Source organism: Notamacropus eugenii, chromosome 2, assembly GCF_028372415.1.
Source record: "Notamacropus eugenii isolate mMacEug1 chromosome 2, mMacEug1.pri_v2, whole genome shotgun sequence".
NCBI lineage: Eukaryota > Metazoa > Chordata > Mammalia > Diprotodontia > Macropodidae > Notamacropus > Notamacropus eugenii.
The window spans coordinates 438,637,786-438,661,306 of record NC_092873.1 but is presented as its reverse complement, the minus strand read 5'-3'; the positions used below and the strand labels follow the sequence as shown (position 1 = coordinate 438,661,306).

At 41.4% G+C, this 23,521-nt stretch overlaps 1 protein-coding gene, 1 long non-coding RNA gene and 1 pseudogene across 9 annotated transcripts in view; 1 reads left to right on the top strand and 2 right to left on the bottom strand.

The window, feature by feature from the left end:
- Positions 1 to 23,521, top strand: part of NAV1 (neuron navigator 1) — a 343,043-nt gene that overhangs the window by 277,249 nt on the left and 42,273 nt on the right. The window lies entirely within an intron of this gene.
- Positions 6,999 to 8,858, bottom strand: LOC140529505 (cAMP-dependent protein kinase type II-alpha regulatory subunit pseudogene; annotated as a pseudogene). The gene has a single exon (XR_011975572.1). The product of XR_011975572.1 is annotated as a cAMP-dependent protein kinase type II-alpha regulatory subunit pseudogene (transcript).
- LOC140529506 (uncharacterized) lies at positions 10,856 to 21,049 on the bottom strand. Its single transcript, XR_011975573.1, has 3 exons — positions 20,825 to 21,049; positions 15,362 to 15,414; positions 10,856 to 11,158 (listed from the first exon to the last, which is right to left on the bottom strand). It is a non-coding gene; the product is annotated as an uncharacterized lncRNA (long non-coding RNA).

Sequence of the window (23,521 nt, the reverse complement as noted above, 5' to 3'; positions counted from 1 at the left end):
GAAATTGGTTTTTGCTTTTTAGATAAAGAGCAAAGCAAAAAAGCCCAGTGCAGACTCAACCGTTTTTCTTTACGACTAAAAACAATTTATTCAGTTGTTCTGAATCTCAGTTTTTCCCAGTTCATAAGGTGGAAATGGGTTGAGACACCTGAGAGTGGTAAGAGGGAAAAAAATGCAGCGTGAATGGAATAGAGGGTGTATTACCTAGGAGCCACATGAATATGACAGTGTGATCTCATAGTGTTGAGTGCGAAGACCAGGAACAAAGATGGTCAGGGATTGTTATTTGCAGACCATTGCAAATGTTTTTATTGATTGACTATTAAAGGCACAAGTGTGGCATTTGTATAGGTAAGGGTTTTTTAAATGCTATTTTGTATTCACTGCTATGGCCTCCTTCCTACTTCGTCATTAAGTGAACAATGTGATAGCTGGAACCGCACAACTATAATGCTTTAGACCTTGCCTGTGTACCTGTGGATAGTATATTTCTCTGGGAAATAACATTCTCTACTGGTGGCTTCCGAATAGGTACCCATTAAAACAAAGCTTTCGCAGTCAATTATTAGTTGGCTTTCCTCACTAATTTTCTTTCTCATGCTGACCTTTGACCCACATACACAATGAGGTATTCAGCTTTCTGGTTCTCTTAAGTGAAAGCGTTCAGAGCCTTAAAGAAAGATGTTTTAACCATGAGCAATCCATTAACTGATCCATGAACTCTGACTTCAGATAAGAAACTGTTCCATTCTGAGGGAAGGATGGAAGCAAGGGATCCGTAGAATTACAAGGCCTGCCAGAAGACTGGTCCTTGCTGTATCCATGGACTAGATGGAGGAAATACCCCAGACAAGTCTGAATAGCCTAGGCCTGAACTTGCATCATCTTCTGATAGAAGATGGTGATATGACAAAGCCATTTTAACCCAAGAGAACTAGATCAGGACAAAACCCCAAGGAATTTCTTCTTTATTCCATGGAATTTCTTAATGTCATGAGAGTTCTTTGTACATACTTATACTGTTGATATCAACTAAGACAGAGATTGGCAGGTACAAATTTTTTCAGTGGCTCCTGGTCGCCTCAGCTAGGATCCTGCCTTTGTACCGGAGCACAACCAATCACAGAAAAAAAAAAAAGTTCTTCAGAATTCATGCATCTGGTGGACCCGTCAGGAGAGTTTGATCCGGGATCTTTAATAACTAACCTTGCACTAAGGCCCCCCAGGATCTGAGCATTTGTGGGCTGATTGTTTAGAAGTGAATTCCATAAGCAAGACACATTCTAGATGTCATGTGGCCTTGGCCACCACTTGACATCACTGAGGCAGAGGGCTGAGAGGGTGACAAGTCATCTCTTTTACTCCCTTCATGGCTCCTTGCTCCCTGGAAATGCGAGGAGAAACTTAGGAACAGGCCCTGGGGTGTCTAATTGTAAGGTTGGTTGAGGAGAAGGAGACAGAATGGCGAGGTGTGGAGAAGCCATGGTTTGGTTTATATGGAAAATTATTTCCAACTATTCTGAATAAAAGTGTGCCAGTTATGAGAGAACATCCAGATTTCCGTGGTGTGATGGAGCTGTTCTCTCAGTGTGTATACCTCACAGTGGTAACTTGCAAATTTTTCCTCCATGAAGCTTTATTTTTGGAAACCACTGTAATTTACATGGTGGGCCCTATTATTAACTGGTAGTTTTATGCTGTTATCGGAAATCTTTACATTAGGAAAGAATGTATTGCATGTGTGTATATATTTGTATGTGTGTATACGTATATATGTGTGTATATATATATATACGTATATATATATACACGTATATATATATATATATATACGTGTATATATATATATATGGATTTTATCAAAATAAAGACTCAGTATTAGAGCATCGCTTCAGACTATGGTGTGCATTCACAAGGGAAGACATTGGTCTATGTGTCTGGAATTAAGAAGTTATCCCTCCCCTTTCTTCCCCCGATCAATGAGACTTCCCTTCATCTTTCCTGACCATCTCCCCAAATGAATAGCATTGATATATCTCTCTAAGGAAAACGGCCTATTTGAGGGGTATATGCTGATAACATAAATATTTAAAGAAAAAATGGTTCACATGGGAGTAAGAGACAGAGAACTCTTCAGTCCACAGTCGGTAACTGTTGAAATGTGATGAGCCCTGTAGGAACGATTTAGCATATTTCAGAAATGAAAAAAGTAGAAGCAATTGTGCTATATTAAATTCCAACCTATAATTGGGTAATTGGAGAAACCTCCCCCTCTCCCATTTAATTAAATTCTATAGTACTGTGTGAGGCAAAACTTGGTGCCTTTATGTTTGAAGGCTGTCTGGGGTTATCGAACAGTTATATTTAATCACATCTTTTAGATTTTTCTGAAGGGGAAAAAGGTTGGGGGTGATTCTTTGTCTCCATAGCACTCCTCCAGGGCTCCCTCCAAAAGAGCAATATTTCTTCTCAAACCAGCTCATGCTTTCGTAGTGGAGGAAGTATATCCCACCAAAGTGACAAGTCTTCGAGGCTGTGAAGGACCTCTTGTCATGAAAGGTCAAAAAGAAGAATTTGAGAACACAAGCACTTCAGAGCAAATTATTCTTCCATGCTGTCCTTTTCCAGCTACTTAGTATATCTAAGATCTATGAGAACTTTCCATGGGAGGTCTTGATAGAAACACATTGGAGGTTGTGCGAAATACTGCTTGTTTTTTGGCTGGAGAAGGGACTTTGCTGTTTCAACAGAAGGCAGAGCTAATGAGTTCCCCTCGTGTGACTTTCTCAGATACTTGGGAACTCAAGCAAAAGTCACCCCATACTTCAGCAGAAATAAGCAAGGGTCTTGACCAGCTAACTGTATGAGAGATGAATGATCTCTTATTGGATCATTCCCCTGAAAAGAGAAGTCAACAGGAGGAATCCAGGGACTCCAGGTGGGATAAAGTTCCAAGAAAAGCTTTTCAAAATACAGCTAAGTTACTGAGCTTCAAATTCCTTAGCCAGAATTAAGTCCTCATTAGTATCATAAAAACAGAGGAAGTTAGTTGAAAGAACCTTTGTCTAGCCCTAGGGTTGTTTTTTTTTTTTTTACTTCCTGCTGTTTTCTTTAAAACATACCCCTTGGGCTGATGTTTCCTTTGCTTACTCTCTCCATCTCCCAAGATGAATGCTTTAAAAAAAAAACCAAAACTTTTATTAAAAGCATCTCAACAATCAGGTGAGGGGGAACTACTTTTGATTTAACTTTACTGAGGCAGAAAAAGAAACCTTTTAAAGAAACCAAGATCTATTCAACAGGGAATTGCTTTTTAAACTTCATGAAACATTTGTCAGGGACTTCCTCGACATGTGGATAAACAGCTCTTACCTGGTTGAAGTATTTCTGAAACAAGGTATTGTTGCTTCTGAACATACGCTGAATAAGCATGTCAGTATTTTTAAAGATAATAATGTTACAGAAGTACAGAGGTAGACCTATTTAGATTCCAAAATGAGTCACTCTTACTGCACATCATATAATAAAGTGAAATTTATACAAGCGCGGCTTTGACAGACCTTAAAGCCTCTAATTATATGCAGCATGGTCAAATAAACGTTCCCCCTGCAGTCTGCCCGATGATAGCAGCTGGACCTGCCTTACGCAGTTTCTTTTAAGGCTGTTTTCTTCAAGAATCCCTTCCTCAGTATCCAGTCCACAATTGGTACAATAAGTTTGGGCATTGAGCAAAGGCCTCCACAATTTCCAGACATTGTTGGTTGAATCTATGAGCAAAAGGTGGTAGAAACACCTAAGAGCGCTTTTCACTCCAGTCAGTTTGGAGACATGTTAAGCAGTTCTAGTAGCAGCTGAGAGACTTGAAACTGATTTTTTCCTGATTATCTATGATTTCAGTGACTATTCTTGCTATGTTCCCCATTACTGTGAATAATCAAAAAACCAGTTGAGGTGTGTAAAGGGGATTCCTTAAGTTAATTCTTGATGAAGAAAAGTAGTCTATTAACATATGTATTTTGAAAGGATAGTGATCTGCAAGGTTTATTTTAACTAAAAAAGAAATTTTCCAGTAATGGAATACTTCCAAAGATACCAAGAACATAAGCCAGTTCTTCAAATTGCACCTTTAAAAAGTTTTTTTTGCAGTATTAGAATGAATTCACTATGTGAATCTAATATGGACTCTACCCACATTCACTACTTCACTGTACTCAAAACATCTCAGAGTTTTAACTGGTGATTCCAAAAACTATGACTTTCTTTTATGTTTTTAAGAATAGACTTTTTAGGAGATGAGGGGCTGTCCTTGAATACTGGTCCTGTAATTGGCTGTATATCATCACTGGAGTAACATATACTTAGTGTGTGTGTGTATGTGTGTGTATAAGTATATTGGCTTGTCATTGTTGGTATATACACATATGTGTATATATATTTAGTAGCTGGTATATTATAGTTGGCTATATATTACCACCCATTGGTGGATGACCTACAAATGAAGTAGGAAATGCAACCCTACAGTCTCTAAATGTTGAGGCAGCCACTTTAAACTGAGATCAATGACATGCTGCCAGCTGCCTCTAGGCCTTTACGTTCTTTCTCTGCTAGCTTGTTTCAAATGATTACATTTAGAGCATAAATTCCATTTGATACATACCACAGGATGCAAAATTATCCTGTCCCACTGAACTTAACTTTTACTAGCTTTGAAAATTACAAAGACATGAGTTCAATTTATTTCATCCAACATGTATATTCCACCCACAAAATAAGACTTCAAAGAGTTAGAATTACAATAAACTTTTAAGGAATATATAATAGGTGTGATTCTAAACAAAATGTTGTTGTGGGCAAAAGAGGATGAGAGATAAGTTTCAGTTCATACAGTATAATCCTGAAGTAACAATGGTCTTTTCAGTCTTATATTCAGTCTCACCAGATTCTTCATGACCCCATTTGGGTTTTCTTGGCATCTTGGAATGGTTTGCCATTTCCTTCTTCCAGCCCATTTTCTAGATGAACAGCTGATGCAAACAGCATTAAGTCACTTGCCCAGGGTCGTACAGCTAGTGAGAGTGAGGTCAGATTTGAACTTAAGAAGAGGAGTCCTTCTGACTCCAGACCAGGCATTCAATCCACTGTGCCACCAGCTTCCCTAATGATGGTCTTTAAATAGCTAATAAAAGTTCATTCGGTCAAAAAAGCATTTATTAATTAAAGTGTTATGTGCCTGTCCTCAGGAGCTTACATTCTACTGGGGGAAAAAACATAGCCATACAGTATACAGAAGGTATCAGCAGTTAGGTGGAGTAGTAGGATAGGCCTGCAGAAGTTCAGCTGCCTTAAAGGAAGCCAGGAAAACAAAGAAGGGGCACCAAGTGTGGTAAAGAGAAGAGAGAAAAGAGAAGGGGAGAGGAGAGGAAGGGGGAGGGGAAGGAAGGAGATGGGAGGGAAGGGAAGGAGAGGGGAGGGGAGGGGAGGAGAGGAGGGGGCAGAGAGAAGGGAGAGGAGAGGAGAGGGGGTGGGGGGTGAGGAGAGAGAGTAAGAGAAATTCCAGGCATAGGGGACAAAGGCCACAAAGTGAGAGCTTGCTTCTTGTCTTGCTGGTCTCTGATGACTCTGGAGGAGATAGTGAGGCTGATGACTATATGCAGCTCTACCTCACTTAAATCCAATTCACCCACAAGTCAAGACATTACCCTGGTGATATCATTGGCCCTGTTGGAGAATAATAACAACTCGTAGGCTAGTATGGAAAGATTGTAGAGTGATTGGAGGAAAGTAAAGTCTTAAGACTATAAAAGCAGGAAAGGGGCAAATTATGAGGAGTTTTAAATCCCTAAGGATTTGTGCTTGATCCTGGAGATAATAGGGAGCCACTCAAGTTTATTGAGTGGAGGAAGGGTGGGACTTGGTCCGACTTATGCCTTAGGAAAATTATTTTGGCAGCAGAGTAGAGAATGGATTAGAATGGCAGGAGAAGTACTTCAGGAAGACCAATTAGGCTATTACTACATTTGAGAAGAGATGAGTTCATAATAATAGGGGAAAATGAAATAAAAATTGTTTGGAATATCAGCATCTAGCATTTTGCAAGAGATGATTCTTTTCAGCAATATCAGGATGTGCCTTTTATTTACTGTTGTTTTCTACCTCTGATTAAAACTGTGAGTTTCTCTATGGCAGGGACTATTTTTGTCTTTCTTTGAACCCCCAGCACTTAGTACAGTGCCTGGCACTTTTAATAAGTGCTTGTTGATTGAGTAAAATGAAAGGAGAATGGGAAAACTACTTATCTCAGAAAATTATATTTTTCATGTAAAAAAATAGTACTCAAGATGGAAATTTCTGTTATTTCTTTGGGGGTAGGGAGTGAGCTATACCTGTAGCTTTATTTATTGCAGTATTTAGTGTAGGGGAGTTATTTTGCATCATTAGTAATAACTGATATTCATAGTAATAGACTGTATAGAAGCACAGGAATATTTTCTGTGTTGAGCCTGAAATGTAATAACTGACCTTTCTAGGCTGAATGTATTAACTATAATGCAAATATAATATATATAATACATACATAATTATACATATAATGCATACATAGTTATAATACATATACCTATAATACAAATATAACATGTATATAAAACGTACATAACACATATACATAATACAAACATAATATATAATATGTTAATATATTAAATCAGAGGCCTGAGAATTGAATGGGTTAAGCCAACTCCCAATGGACCAAAGCCAGATTTGCTCTCTGAGAAATGTGTGTCCTCAATTCCTATACCAGGGGGCCTCTAGAAGGTGAAAATCACTCAAAGGAACCTCAGTCTATGTGCTGGATGGAAGCAGGCTTGGTGAGTGGGGATGAGGTGCCTAAAAAAACTTGTTACAATGTGGGCATTTGCCAAGATTCAAAACTGCCGAAGATATATCAAGTGATTTTTAAAAATGAGGGAGAAAAAAATACACCAAAACACATCAGAATATTAGCTTTGGGGCAACTTAGGAGTCCTGTGCTTTATTGTACTCACAGGAAGCAATGGCAACCCAGGTATAAGCAAATGATTCTGAGGGAAAAAAAGACAAAGGACTTCTGTCCTATGTTCTTTCATGTCCATTTCTTTCTAGTTTGTGGTATTGGCAAAGGAAGATATTCAGTATATTAAAATGCCTGTGCCCCTAGACACTTCAGACTTTTGTGTCAATTTTGGGACCAAGAAGTTTTATTAACTCCTCGAAATGTGACATATCTCTCTTCAAAATGTCCATATAAGGCCCAAGAAGTCTCTCCAGTGCCTGCACATCCATAACTATGCATTTGACTTCTCCTTCTGCATACGCTGAAGTTGTTCTAGGTTTGTTGCTGATGAGAGCTGTTTCTCCAAAATAATCTTCTTTATGATGCCTCACAATTCCCACCTCCTTCCCAGAGGACTTTTCAGGCACAATTTTGACTTCACCCGATTCCACTATGTAAAACTTGTCTGCGATTTCACCCTTTAGGAAAATGCATTCTCCAGGCTGATAAGTCTTCTCCTCTGCCACATCGAGGATTTTCACTGACTCTGTGGCCTCCAGGGACTTGAAAAAGGGTACAGAGGCAATGAGCATTTGCAGCCTCTTTTTCTTCTCCAACTGGAACGTCACAGTGATCGTTCGGAAAGTCACTCGATCCAGGCCCCAGAGGCTTCCTTCTGTGACGGCAACAATAGTAGCAGGTCTGGGATAGGAGTACATCAAAGCTAGCTCTCCGAAAGTACCGCTGTTTTTATACTGGCCAATGCGACTCTGCTGATGGTTCTTTTGCACGATGATGTCAAATATCCCTTGTTCGATGACGAAGAAGTGGTCCCCGTCTTCTCCCTGTTCCGCCACAGTCTCTTGGGGGATGACTTTCTTCTCAAACATGGCACTGAAAATCTGTAGCTGCAGCTCGTCCTCCAGACCTCGGAAGGGGAGCAGATCTTTACAGGCTTCCTTCAGTTTCTTGATTTGCTCTTCTGCCTTGGGGTAGATGGCCCATACCACTGTGGCTTCTTCCTCTTCTCTGGGACCAAAGACTTCGGCTGGGATGGAACTCCTCCTCTGGAATCTGCCCCTGATCTGGGAGGCCCTGATGAATTCTCGTTCATCCTCGACGGTGGCCACTGTGTCCATATGGACAGGAGGGAGGGAAGCGATGTCTCTCCTCCCGATGCTGGTCGACCTGTGTGGGGCTGCTGTGCGGGAAGGAGAGAAGCTGGATTGATTGGATGATCGGTTTCTGGGGGACACCGGGTCACTCTTGTCATGGGGGTGGCCTGAGCTGGGGTTCTGCTCCATCGCTGACTGCTTGTTGTAGCAGCGGCCAGTTTTCCCCAGTGTGCCCCCCAGGTCTTGCACTTCCCACACCCCCCTCCTCCTCCGGGGCGGCAGCACTGTCCAGACCTACTGGCTGCCGGGCCCCTTCCTCGAGGGGGCGGGTCAGGCTTCTCCCCAACCAGAGCACCAATTGGGAGCTGGACCCAGAGTTTGACGAATAAGAGAAGAAGGGCCTGGGGGCGGGGCTGCCTCTGATTGGATGCGGAGCAGAATTGACAGTTGAATGGAAGAGGAGGTAGCCTCATGGAGGCTAGTGGTGGCGACTTGGTGGAACCGGAGGAAGCATTGGCTAGTCCAGATTTTGAAAGCTGCTGGGGATGAGGGCTGTGTCCCTGGGAGCTGGGTGGCCCTATCAGCGGAACCTCCAGCATGTCCTTGACTTGGACCCCCTGTTTGACCAATGTTGTCCTAGTGCTAAGGGCTCCAAGTCTAAGTGGACCAGGGAGGAAACTGGAAGGGAAGATGTCCTATTAAGTCTGCAAGACAAAAAAGTGGGTTGCCCCATCTTCCTCAGAGTTGATGTCCTGTGGGGTCTGCATCTTCTTCTCCAAGGGATGGCTTGCCCTTTAAAAAATAAAGTCTTGAGAGTTTGTTTGCATAAGAAGTACTCCTCCATCTTACTCCCCTCCAAAAAAAAAAAAGCCATCTGAGTCTTTATTTCTCATGCCCTAGAAATCAAACCGGGAGCTCAGCTGATTTTTCCTAGAGGGAAAACCAAGTGGTATCAAGGAGATTTAGGAACAAACCAGGACTCCCAAGTTTTTGTGTGTTGTAAACCCTAATTAGCTAATACTTAGGGGAGCTTTCCACCATTTTACTCCATAGTATGCAGAGGATCAGAATCTAATATTTAAAGTTATCCGGGACACCCACCCACATACACTCTGGGAGTTTAGGGAACTCACTAGCAAAAACAAGATGGTTACAATTAAGTGATACAGTATTGCTAAAATGCTCCTTTAAACTTAAGTTTTTTCCTAGAAGTTAAAGACATTCCTTCTTTCAGGTCATGTTTATATTGGTTTTGGGACTTTATGAGACCTGTTCATACTCCATGATTCCAAACTCTAGTGCAGCACTGGGGTTGGTATCCTTAAGGGAAAGGAGCAAACCCAAATTTAACTTGTCCTCTTTGAACACTCTTTTGTTCAAGAAATCCCCAGATATCTACCATGAACCCCAGACTTCCAGTAAAACACATTTTTTATAAAAAAGGCTTCATCTTCCCCTATAGCAATAACGTGGTCCAAATGCCAGTAAAATATGTCATCTAGCTGCATTCTTCCATGACTGCTCCTATCTCCAGTTAGCTGTATTAGAATACCTCCCATTCACACACCAGAGAAGGTGAAAGAGCATAGATGAATCTGCAGAAATCTATTACCTCTCCTGAGAAAAGAATGCATGGTACATACCTGACAAAGGCTTATGTTCTCTCCCTTTACAAAGGAGAGCATATGAAAAGTGCCTGCTTTACTGCCCAAGAGTAATTACAGATTGTTCTTTGAATCCTGGCAATATATTTAGTCCTAGAGGAGATCTCTGCTCTCTAGGTGATGTTCTGGTTTGTTTTGATGTTAATTAAGCAACCGTCATGTACTATGTAAAGTACAAGGGGAAAAAAATTAGAAATAGGTATTACATATTACATACATATCTGTATTACAGATAGAAGACAGGAAAGACGATCTATTAGTGATGTCAACCTCAAATAGAAACTGAGCCACCAAACCATAAGTAAGGATTTCTGTGGACAGTATATTGACGTAGAAATCCACATATTAACATTATTTGTGTTCTATTGTATGTTACATATTTTGTTAAATATTTCCCAATTCTATTTTTATCTGGTTCTTGCTCACTCTTGGGAGGGAGAATTTGACACCTCTGATCTTATCTGTTCTTCTTCCTATAGAAAAGAATCATCATTCACAATGGATTTTGTGTAGTATACTTGCCCATCAGAACCAGGACTTGAACCCAGGTCATGTGAATGAGCAAAGATCTGGGGTGTTTGCCATCTAGGGTCTTATAGGTTGATCTGAATATCAATCTAGAAAATGAGTCTTTTCAGTCAAACTGAAGCCTTATCCTTGGTTAAACTCAGGATATCTCAACACGTTTGACCAGCAATAAAGGGATTGTTATGTTGGTTATGCTTGACTGGGTGGGTAGAAGTAATAGCTAATGTTGGGTCAGATCCCAGCCTTGCCTGATTGAGTGAACACCAACTTTCCATAAAACATTCTCAGACTGTCACATGGATTGCTTGCTACAGTGGAAATCTTTACAGTTGAATCCACATAGACAGAGAAATATGAACTAAAGAATGGTGTCCTTAAGTTCTCCTGCCTTCCCACAAATATTACTGTTGAAATAATGATTGGGTGCTGATTAGCTACAAATTGGATGAGACTGTTTCCTATAACAGTTTTAGTCTTCAGAAATCCAGCTTCCAATTTTATATAATAATCACTCCAATTTTTACAAAGTTTTACCGTTACAGAGTGAGTTACATTATTTCATTTGAGCCTCACAACAGGACAGGGAAATTGTCCCCATTTCACAGATGGGGAAAATTCAGATCCACAAAAAGTGACTAACCAATGTCAGTGGCAGAGCCAGAATTCAAACCCAGACCTCCAGTTTACCAGTTCATTGACCTTTCCACTATATATCCTACACAAGAAGGAAGGGAAACGATAGAGGTGGCTTCATCCATCGCTGGCTGGTTGACTGGCTGTCTGCTAGAGGTATCTGTCTTTAGCCTTGAATGTGAACAGTGCTGGAAAGAATCAGAAGTGAATTACTGAAGTTCAGAAATGAAAGCAAGGGATGTAACCATGGGATCTAAAGCTAAAACTTTATGGATTCTCTGAACTGAGCTTTTGAGGGCTTCAGTAAGACCAGACCGAAGTTCAGCACTGACAGAGTTACAAGAAGACAATTTACGTGATCCCTGGTAGAAAAAGCCTTGTCCACCTCCTGCCTTATTTACCAGTCTCCAACTGGTATGACTATTTATTTTCCTCCTGTTTAAAGGAAGGAAAATAGTGGAAGATAAATATGTCACACAAAGTTATGTTGCCCTGTGATTGACTTGGGCCAGTAAGATACGTACTTCATCCCTTGTTTCCATAGTTCTCCCAAGGGAACCACAGGGGTCAGGGCAGGTGGCGGTATGAATTCCTGAGAGAAAGAAGGGCCACTGTGCAATAAGATGATTTCTCGTCTGCTGTTTCTTCCATCTTCTCAGCATGCTTCAGATTTCTATTAATTATGAGACCAACATAATGCTGTAGCCAGTAATTCTTCCACACCTACCTAGCCTAGAATGATGACTTTCATTACCCCTAGCATTTTTCAAAACATTCATTTTGTGTCTTGTGTTTTGAGTGATAGCAATGCAAAGAAAGTATCTTTGAGTCCTACTTACACTAGTTAAGGCAGAGATTCTTAACCTGGGGTCTGTGAACTTGAAAAAAAATTGATAACTATATTTCGGTATAATCGGTTTCTTTTGTAGTCCTATGTATTTTATTTTATGCCTTTAAATAATTTAATAATAACTAGCATTTTTTTAATGCTTTAAGGTTTGTGAAGCATTTTATATTCATTATCTCATCTTATTCTCACAATGGCCCTAGAAAGTAGGTCCTATTATTATCTCCATTTTATGGACTGGGGAAATTGAGATAAACAGTGGTGACTTGTTCAGAGTCACACAGCTAGTGAACAAGGTTAATTTAAACTCAGGTCTTCTTGACTCCCACACTCTATCCATGATACCACTCAGGTGCCTGTTTAAAAACATTACTCTTAGAAGGGATCCATAAGTGTCAGCTGACTATCAAAGGGGTCCATGGCACAAAAAGTGTTATGAAGTCCTGACCAAAGTTGCTTAGCCCAGAGAAGCCTATGAGGACTCCAGGAAGCTGAAATCAAATCTGTATTTCCTCAACCACTCTACCATAGCTTAGGGCTAAAGGCTTGGATTAGCCACCCACCAAAGCTAGGTCAGTAAAAACAAAAAATTTCCTACCTGGACCTTCAAGTCCTATTTGCTGCCAGCATATACCCATAAGCTGCCATATTAAAAAACACATACAATTATATATCTCTAATGCACATACTCTATTTCTGCCAGTACTCTGTAGTGCTGGTAGTAGATAGTTAAGTTCTTAGTGTATATTCAAGGCACAGTAGGAGACACAAAGATGAATAAGGCACAACTCCCAAGGAGTTTACAGTCTATTAGCCATACCAGGCCCTGAGCTGTCCTCTCTCTGTTTAGATAGTAAGAGGAGCAGACATTGAAGCCCTCCCACCAGCTTCGAAGTTTGTGTCAATCCCATTCTAGGTGGGAAAGATTCTTACCCAAATAAATCAGCCCTGAACACTTTCAGCCTTGTCCATCCAACCCACTGCAATGGGACCGCTTCAGCCCCAATCTGACCATTAGTGTTCTTTACTTTGACCAGGGAAGAAAATAATTTACAACCCACTCCAACCATGGGCTTGTACCATCTCTGTGGTGTTAACCCAGGCCCAAGCAAGATGCCCCACGTCCAAGTTGGGAAGGGGTCTCCCAGTGGTGTTGGGCAATGTGCAAGAATTTCTAAAACTTAGGCTTTAAATTTGTGGAAATGTGAGCATATTTTGAAATGAAGTCACTTTGGCTTTTATTTATTTAACACTAGAAACAAATACTTCAGTATTGAGCAGCTATAATGAATTAATGAGGAGGCAACTGGGTGACTCAGTGGATAGGGTACCTGGCCTGGAGTCTGGAAGACCTGAGTTCAAATCCAGCCTCAGACACACACTAGCTGTGTGACCTTGGGCAAGTCACTTAAAACCCTGTTTGCCTCAGTTCCTTCATCTGTACAATGATCTGGTGAAGGAAATGGCAAACTACTCCATTATGTTTGCTGAGTAACCCTGTGGACAGTATGATCCACAGAGTCACAAAGAGCTGGACATGACTAAACAATAACAATGAATTAATAGTTAAATATTCTTCCCAGGCAGCATGCCAGCTATGTGAACACACACACACACACACACACACACACATACATACACACACACACACACGCTCACACACACTCACACACACTAATGTACTAATATAGATTTTCCTCAGTGTCTAAGTCTCAGGGGTTTTACAAGGCATATTCTGTCCCCAAGCCAGTTAGCTGTCACTAGCTTGTTTAATACACTAAACATTACTTTTTTTTTCCCTTGGGTTGGTTTTCAACTTGGGTTGTTTCTGTTTTGTTTTACTAGTTTTATTGATTTTCTTTTCACTCAGTAGACCTAATGTGGATGACATTAGGACAAGATGTTTGGGTGGGGCCGCCGTCCCCTGTAGTTCAGAGCCAGCTTCCTGAAGAGATGGGTTTTGCCACAGTCATAAAAAACGGTAGCATTGACAAATGCAGCAGCAGAAGATGAAAATAGGCTTTCTTGATTAGAGCAAAATGGGGAATAAGATAATGACGGAAGATTAAATTTAATATACAAACAAAGCCAAGACAATAGGGGAAGTGGCGTGTTAGAAAGGGCCACTTGATATGTAATAATAGGACTTTATTCTGCAAAGGGGGAGAAATTGACAGCCTAGAGGTGTTTATTGCCAGCTCAGCATTTCTGGGTTGAGTGTTTTGAACATATTAGATCCTTAGCCTCATATTTTGACTGTATCTACCCTGCTGTTAATTCTTGTGCCCCGTTTTCTCTATCCGTAAAAGGGGAAGAGTCAAACTCACTTGTTCATGACTGGCTGCTTTTTGATGTGGGAAAAGAGAATCCAACTTGTTAGGAGTAAGTTAGTAGTAAGTATAATAATTATAAATAACTGGTATTTATATGATATTTTAAGGTTGGCAAAGCACTTTTAAAATATCTCACTTGATCTTCACAAAACCCTAGAAGTTAAACTCTATTATCTTCATTTTACAAATAAGAAGACTGAGGCAGTTCAGAGTCACCCAAGCCAGTAAATTTCTGAGGCTAGATTTGAACTAAGGTCTTCCTGACTCCAGCTCCAGCATTCTTTCCCCTGTTCCACCTAGCTGTTTTGGCCCAACTGTGGTTTCATGAATGTAATGAGTTCCGAGTGAGGAATCTGCCTTTACCAATGCACACTGGAATTGTTCTGCCTAGAGTCGGTCAGAACTGAGTTTAAATCTGGCCTCAGACACTTGCTAACAGTGTGAGCCTAGGCAAGTCTGTTTGCCTCAGTTTCCTCATCTGTAAAATGGGGATAATAATAGCACCTACCTCCCAGGGTTCTTGTGAGGATCAAATGGAATAATAACTGGGAAGTGTTTAGCAGAAAGCACTATATGAATGCTAGCTATTAGTATTGTTACTTTATCATACCCTTAGAGTTACCTGAGACACTGATACGTTAAAGCACTATATATGTGTGTGTGTATGTATTCACTATTATTATTGCTGTTATTATTTTATCATTTTATTATACTCTTAGAAAGTTACCTGAGGCACTAATAAGTTAAGTGATTTCCCCGGTATGTCAGAGGTAAGTGTTTAGCACAGTGCTTAGCATATAGAGTTTGTTAAATGCTTCCTGTTGGTGCACTGATTCCTGGCTCTGAAGCCAGCACTCTATGCCCTATTGCATAGTCCTATGCACTATGTCCTATCTCAGAAGGACTTCTGTTCATTGGTATACACTTTCATATCTTTTTGTCCTTCAGCCTGCCTACAGAAGGACTAAGGCTTCTTGACCAGAACGGTTTCTGGTGGGGAGAAACTAAATATACAAATCATTATGATTTTTCAGAAAAATCCAGGCAAAGTATTGTGATATGATGAGATAAAGATCACTTTCCTATGAAGGGAACAAGGGAGAAGAGGGGAAAGGCAGTGTGTCAAGACAACCAGATAAGGCAGTTGGGATAGACCCCTGGATCTAAAGGCAGAAAGAGAACTGAGTTCAAAACAAGCCTCGGATACTTACCAATTGTGAGATCCTGGGCAAGTTCTTAAACTCTTCTCAGGCTATTTCCTCATCTGTAAAATGAGAAGATATCCTTAGTGCTTTTCAGATCTTAAAGTGATATATACATGCTACCTATTATTGTATTCATGGAGGAGATGGCTTCTGAGGTGGGCCATAAAGGAGTAGTGCCTTAAAGTTTCTTTTCCTTTTTCCCTGAGATAGATCTGAGCTTGCAGGACTGCTGCGTAGAAAAAAAAATCTTGTTTTGACAGTTAAACTGATCAGGTCAGTTCAGAAAGGTCAAAGCAGGGATATAAAAGCTTAAGCTAAAGGGCCATTTTGATTTTGGAGGTCTTTCTTTCTTTTCACCAGGGTTACAGTCAGCCAAGGCATTGTTCCTTTTCCTTTCTACTTTCCAAGAGATTCTTTTGGGTCTGAGCACTCAACCAGACACACCTCTTTGCCCTTCTGATGGAGTATTTGCAATGACCACAGGCTCCTTTAAGAAAAATGGCACCAACATATAGCCATCTGTGAGGCATTTTGGGGATTGCAACACCATCTACTGAAGAAGATGCTGGGACTCTGGACAGAATGGGTTGAGAAGCATCAGGAATAGGACTGGCAAAGACCTCCCCAGATTCTAGGTCAAATAACTTATCCTTCCCACTCTGGAAAGCACCAGTAAGGAGAGTGGTAACTCAAAAGAGAATCAATGGATCTCTCATTGTACTGCTGACTCTTCAGGCCTCCTGTATGGAAAAGCTTGGCACATAAACGGGCTGCTGCTCTGTGTAGTGACTGACAGGATGGAAGCCCCTTGAGAGCAGGGATTGTTTCATTTCTTTTATTTGTAGCCCAGTGCCTTATTAAGTACTTAGTGGGTGCTTAATAAAAGGCTTGCTGATTGATTAATAAGCATTTTCCAACTAATGTTGTGCCGAGTAATATTTCATGCTGAAATTATCCTAGAGATTCTCTAATTTACCTTTTTTATCTATCAAATGTGGAAACCCAAGTGAACCTAAATGAAACCTAAAACACAGTTTTTAGGAAGTTAGTTTATTTTTTTTTTCTACAGATTGGGAAACTGAGACCAGGAAAGGAGAATTAACTCAGTTTCAATTATAAAGAATAATGCATCTGACATCATAACTCAGGAATTCTAGAGCCCTTTCTCCTTTTGATGGTGGATTAGGTTGAGCCTCTGAAGATTTGTCGTTCCTTTCTAGCAAGAAGGATCCCCATTATGTTTTCTTGTTGAATGGGCATTGAATTGCTTGTATTGGGAGCTTTTGAAAACGAGAGGAGGGAAGGATGTCCTGTTTTTTCTTCTTGTTCCTGTGAAAGAAGCCGAGAGGAGGGACCTTTAGAGGGAAGACTCAGGGTGGGAGGGGAACTCTCTGAAACTAGAGAAAACTCAAACAAACCATGGTCAGCCGAGTCAGCATTCCTCACACACAGTTGGTCCTAATTAAGGAGACTGGCGTTAAGCAGCTCAACTTTTGGCTCTTTTATTCTTTTCTCAGGCCCCTGCCAGCTGACATGGCAAAGCTTTAACCCACATCTCGAAAACTCGTATCTGCCTCTACCCATCTTTGCAATCACCTTTTCTCCCCACCTCAAGTCCCCATTAAGTTAAACCAATTCCCCTTATGTAACCCCTAATCCAATTGCCTCCATTCTGCTCCACAGAGTGCTATGCATGCTGCTCACAGCACTGAGCAGTCGGGCCATCATGCCATCAGCGGAGCACCAATAGAACTGAATTTCATCACAGAAGAAGGAAATCTCTCTGGGGTTCATTTTGCAGCCACATCAATACATCACTGCCTCTTGGGAATAATCCCCTTCCCTTTGTCTGTTTGATTCCTGGATTTTCTTCACTTTATCCTTCAAGCCTTGTTCTTATATTCACCCAGGTAGTACAAATATTTCTGAAAGATTACTTCAAAGCCTGAAACTGGTGAATCTAGGCAGTCCTGGCTTCTGGCCCTGTATGAATGATGTGGCTAGTGATGGCATTCAGATGAGAATGAAGCCCCTCAGTAAGAGGAACTGGCTAGGTGCCAGCCTCAAAGCATCAGGAGTGGCACCCACAGGGACCTTGGAGGTAACCGAACCCCAGCCCCTTGTTTTATAGATGAGAAAACCAAGTCCAAGAGATTTAAAGGTGGCACTAAAATTTGTTAATGTCACAGATTGTAATGAGCAGAATTGGAATTTAAATCTGTGCCTTCCGACTACTGTAAATGTGCCCATGCCCCTGTTTTTAATGGGGAGGGAAGAGGAGCTCTGAAGCTTTCCTGTGATCATCAGGGAATATATGTTATGAATGAATGAATGAATTCCCATCATCCTATCATGTTACATCCTACCAGTTTCCCCAAATGAAGCAAACCCATTGGCAGGATGGCAACTGACCCACTTCAAATATTGTGTATTAATGTAAATGAAGAAACCTGAGGTTTCAGCCTAGTTGCATCATAATCTACCCGAACCATAGAAAGTAGCCTGAGTACGTATGGGCCCAGGCGTCTGCCTTCACCACAGAGTCCCAGTCTTTAGAAGAGAAGAGAGTGAAATGTTAAGATCATTCAGATTGCCAGCTATGGCCAAAAAGGATTCAGATTGGAGTCAGGTAGATGACAGTTTTCCCACCACCTTTTCCTACCTAACTTCAAATATTGAAGAGATAACATTCATTTCTCTCGTCTTATTCCAGAGTATCATCCCACGTACTTGATGGGCATTACCCTGCCCACTGCTCTTGGCATCAACTCTTTTTTTGTACTGACCAGGAGAATGAGCAGGATGGGAATTCTGGTCAGACTTATGAAAGAGAAGTAGCAATGACCAACCATTGATAGGAGATATTGGAGAAGGGACACAGGAAATGGGCAAGGACTGGACCAGATACCCTAAAGTCCTGTGAATGAATGCTTTAACCTCAGAAATAAACAGAAAAATTAAAATACAACACTCTAAGCATCACAAACACTGGATTTTGGGGGATTTCACTTTTTTCTGGGCCTTCCTTTAGAGAAACAATTTCATAACTGTTAGCCCTAGTTTCTAAATCCTTCCCTATCAGGGCTAAGAATTACTGTCTCAAACGTAGAAGCAGGCACAGAAAGAACTGACCTTCTCTTGATTTCAAAGGTGACTTGTTTTTGTTTCCCAGACAAGGGAAATTAAGGAAAATGGTAAGAAAGCAAGGTGCCTGATGTGACAGAACTAGCAAGCCTGAGAACCGAACTCTGGGTTTGGGGTCTGAAGCCTGTTATCCAGTTATCATATGCCATGCCCTCAGCATTTCTGGAACTCAAATTGGTGCCTTTGAGAAGCAGATGTGTCTTTAGCAAGTTGCTGACACTGTTTAACCACATTTCTGAAAATGGTACAAAGAAGAGTCTGTTGCTGATATACCAAAAGGTGTCAGATAAACTTTCTGTGAGTCTGTCTTGCCTCACTGAGGGAACTTGGGTCATCCTTCTGAGTCTCTTTTTGTTGCATGATCATTCCCCTGGATTAAGTCTTGGCAAACTAATCACCCCAAAATTTCAAATTGGCTTCTTCCTTACCCTGCCCTCCCTCCAAATCCCAGCTCTGAACAGTTCATCTCTCTTCCCAACTGTTGGCTTTGTTGACCAGATCAGGCCAGCTTGCTATGAACTGGGCCAAACCACAGACATGTAATGAGGCAGACAGTTGACTCTCCACTCCCCCTTGCTCTAGAGTGTGCTGAGGCCAGCTGGGGGGTGGGGAGCAGAGGAGACTACTGGCTGTAGGAGCCATCAGTGACATTTATATGGTACTTCAAAGTTTTCAAAGCACTTTATTGATCTCCAGAATAATCTGGAGGTAAGCACTGTAGGCGTTACTCACCTTTGCATAGATGGCAAAAAGAAAATTCAAAGAGGTTTACTTGCGCAAGGTTACCCAAAGAGTAAATGTCAGAAATGGGAATCAAACCCAAATTTCTCCCACTCTTCAAATTCAATATACCATCCCATCTCCTTTATTTGTCACTTTATGCCATTACTTTATCCAGTACTCAAAAGTATAATGGCAGTATCTGTACATGACTTTGGTTCATTCTAAAGGCCAAGGATCATGTCCTCCACTCCGAGTTCTCTCCTTAAGTCACTTAAATACTCTTCCCTATCACTTAGCCACTTAATCATCCAGGTGCCCTTTTTGAGAGCTTACTGTAAAGTGAGTGGCTAATAATTCAGTGCATGCACCCCTAATATGACCATGCTTAGTGCCATCAAAGAGAAAAGTCGGCTAGAGTTTAAAATGCAAACCACAGCTTTTCCTGGCCAGGAACCAAGTGTAACTACTGTAGCAGCTAATGAACTCCATTTTCTCAGAGTTGACATTTCAAGGACCAAGAATTCCCTTCTCTGGGTACAATCACTTTGTTTGTAGCTAAAGCCGTTCCTTTGAACCCCCATGACATTTTAGAACTCACAGAGGATACATCTTACCTTGTATTACAAGTTATTTGCATATTTTTTCTTATTCCCATCTTAACATAAACTATAAACTCCTTAAGCAACCAGAACTAAGTGATAGTCTTAGATTTTCTGGTAGAACCTTGACTAATGGATTGATTCATTGACCTGTCCAGTTCTTTACTACACAGAAAATAGGTACTCAGTAAGTGTGTTCCTCCCCCATGGTAGACCTCAGGAATGGCATGGGTAGGAGACAGCCAGGAATGAACAAAGTATCATAGATCTGCCAGTGCCAGCTTGAATGCCTTCCTCATCTTCTCTGGGTGCGGTTCTTTCACTTCACCACTATTGTTACTCAAAGAGCCACTGGATCAGTGAGTGGTCAGAGGCATAGACATGCTAGTTCCTAACGCTTATGTCAAAAATAAGAGAACGCTATAGAAAGAAAATGCTTTCTACTCTTTCATCCCTAGGGACTGGTGGGGTCTCAGAGATATTCTGGACATGGACTAGGGCAACCCCCAAGAGTACGTACAGGTTTGTCTCTATTGGGACTTTGAGGTTAAAGCATTCTCATTCAAGAGGGAGCCCTTCCCCAAGAGGTTAACTTAGTTTTGAGACCTTTTCTAGGATTAATTCTTCTTTGGGATGGATCAGGTTCTAAAATCCCAGACCAAACTGGATCCCTGGGACTACCCCAATTCAGACCTGCCCAACATTACAGGTACGGTTGGGAACAACCTGGTTAAAGGCAGATGGCAGAAGCACTACTGGATTTTAATCCTGCCTGTGATACGTACTGCCTAGGTGATGTTAGGTAACCCACTTAACCTCTCAGGTAACCTCATCTGTAAAATGAGAGGGCTGAATGACATGCCTGCTGAGGTCTCTTCCATCACTAAATTCATAATCTTATAATTGAGGGAAAGTGGTGCTGAAGTAAGGATGTCTTGTCTCCCAGGATTAAAGGGCATACTGCCAGGTTACCCTGGCATCACAGCCCTCCTTACTTTCTCACCTGATCCATCACTCATCAGTCCCAGCAAGTGAGACAAGGCCAGAAGTCCAAGCATTGAGAGAAGACCTTTCTTGCCTTTGTCCCATGTGGGTTAGATATGCTCACTAGAACACAGATCCCATTGTCGATGACGCCATGGGGTCTGAGTAACCTTCCAAGTCTGTCTCTGATTCCTTTTCATGACCGCCTTGGGGATTCAGATCCCAAAGCTGTGTGTTCTGTCTGGACAGAGAGGCTCCTGTTGTCATGGAGACTGTCTCTGGCTTGGTTGGCACAGATAGGTCCTCTCTTTGTAGGCTGGTAAAGAAGGGGATACAGGTATACCTAGTTTCTGAGAAGAGGAAATTTATCATCCTAGCCCGTAGCCCCAGAAGGAGGGGAAAGGGAATCCAATAGGAAATCAGCAACAAGAGCACACTTTCTATAGCTTGACTTTCCAAATGTAGATGTTAGATCTGTCCCTGGTCTGGCATCTCCATTAGGATCAGAGCAGAAAGCAAGACTGGCAGGCAAAGACAGCTCACCCCTGACATGCACCCCTTAAAGCAGATGATGGAGGAAGCTTAGGTTGTGTGTTCAACTTGGGTGTGTTCTCTTTGAGAGTAGAGAAGTAATGACTTAATTCAATTCAAACTGTTGGAGAAGCACTGCGCACTTTTTCAGGCCTGGCCCTTGCCCTCTGATTATCTCACCTGAATCCAGGCTCCCTTGGACATTTTGGGGTGGCTTTCCCTGGGACACAGGGAAGAAGTCTAGCCAAGAGCCAAGAGCTTTGTTGGTGTTGGGTCTTTTCCCAGTAGGAAGGAGTGTTCCTTGCCCCATGCGCTTTAGTGTGTTTTCACCCACAAACAGAGTAGTGTTTAACTGAGCTGGCCACCTCACAGTCCCTCTTTTCATCCCAAAGAGGAGACAGGGTACTCCAGAGTGCTTCTGCGAAGATGGATCAGAGCTGGGGAAGTAGGGAACAGGGCAGGAGAGAGGCCTTTGCTCTTCTCAGAATCTCAGCACAAGAAGGGTTGCAATGGCTCAAGAACTCTAAAGAGCCTTTCAGTTAATCAAAGGGCACCTGGGAAGGTGGAAAGAAGGGGAAGGGGACAGGATGAGTCCAGCAGGGGTAACAAAGTGTTAGAAGCTCTTCTTGTCCCATGCCCAGCATAGTGATCAAGGATTATTTGAGGATTCAGACTGCTACTCATCCTCAAAGGACAGACAAGTGGCTACAGGCTGGCCTATCATCATTAATAAACATCAGACAGTCATAATTATATAGAAGAGTTTAGAGATATTACAGAGGAACTTGGCTAACATATATTAAGGATGGCAGTAAGAAACAACGTTGTTCAAGTAATATTGGGAAACATTACCTGATCAGGTAACGTCAAAGGAGAGATGTGTACACATGGGTACCATACCTCCTACATACAGACTTTTATTAGATTCCTCCTCAGTTTCCCCTCACTTTAGGTTATGTGTATGATGCAGGTATGATGTAAATAGGTGTGAAATAATCCTCATTTTCCTTATTCTTTATGGTATTATTAGTTGTCAGTTCAGTTCTTATGCTCTTTTTGGCTTCTAATTATTTTTTTTACTCTCCCTGAACAGCCTAGAAAACAGAACTTGCCTTGGTCTCATAAGCAGTTGTAGACACACTAGGATCTCTCTAGACTTCTTGGCTCTGCTTCATGTGCTGATGAAGTGGATCTCATCTTGTCAGTACTTAGCCCTCCTGTCTCCCAGGGTGTAGAAAGCTCCCTAAATCCTGTTCAAAGTGAGCAGAGCTTATTCTTAAATAGCAATGTATGTCTTCAGCTTCTCTCCCTCCTGGCTTCCTTTGATTGACCTTATCCATGTTGGTGCCTTTAAACTTCTCTTTTACGTCAGCACCTGGTGGGTGCTCAGGAAATACTTGTTAACTCATTCATCTGCCAAAAGCTGTTTGCCCTGGTCTCTTTCCACTACCTTAGGCAGTTTTAAACAGGAGTTCAAGAGAAAAGACAAAGATTTTTGTGTAGAACCTGATGGTAAGGAAGACCAGTAGAAAAAGCAAAGTTATTATTGTGGCCAAATCTATATAATGTTATGACATTATTAATAGCCTTGACAGGCCCCCTTTGCTACCCTATTACTTATAATAATTATAGAGATGGGAACTGGACCTGTGATTTCACTAATATGTAGAGAACTCCCAAATGAGGAAATTCCCTCTCCCAGTGCAGATCACCACCATCTCTACAATTTAAGATCATAGTGAGTTGCCTGGAGGACTGGGAAGCTAACAGGCTTGCCCAGGGTCACACACTTTATGTGTGCTTGAGGTAGGATTTGGACTCAGGTCTTCCTGGCTTCAAGAATGGTCCTCTAATAATAATTAGCAGTTGCATAGGGCTTTAAGGTTTACAGAGCACTTACAGATATCTTGTTTTTATTCTCACAAAATAATCCTGGAAGGTAGGTGCTATTATTATCCTCATTTTACAGTTGAGGAAAGTGAGGCAAACAGGGGTTAAGTGACTTGCCTAAGGTCATGCTGCTAGTAAGTGTCTGAGGTGAGATTTGAGCTCAGTTCTTCCAGACTCTAGACCTGGTATTCTGTCCACTGCCTTTCTATGTACACTATGCCACACTGACTCTTATTAATAATAATAGTAGTAATGGACAATTTATGTAGCACTTCAAGGTTTGCAAAGCACTTCA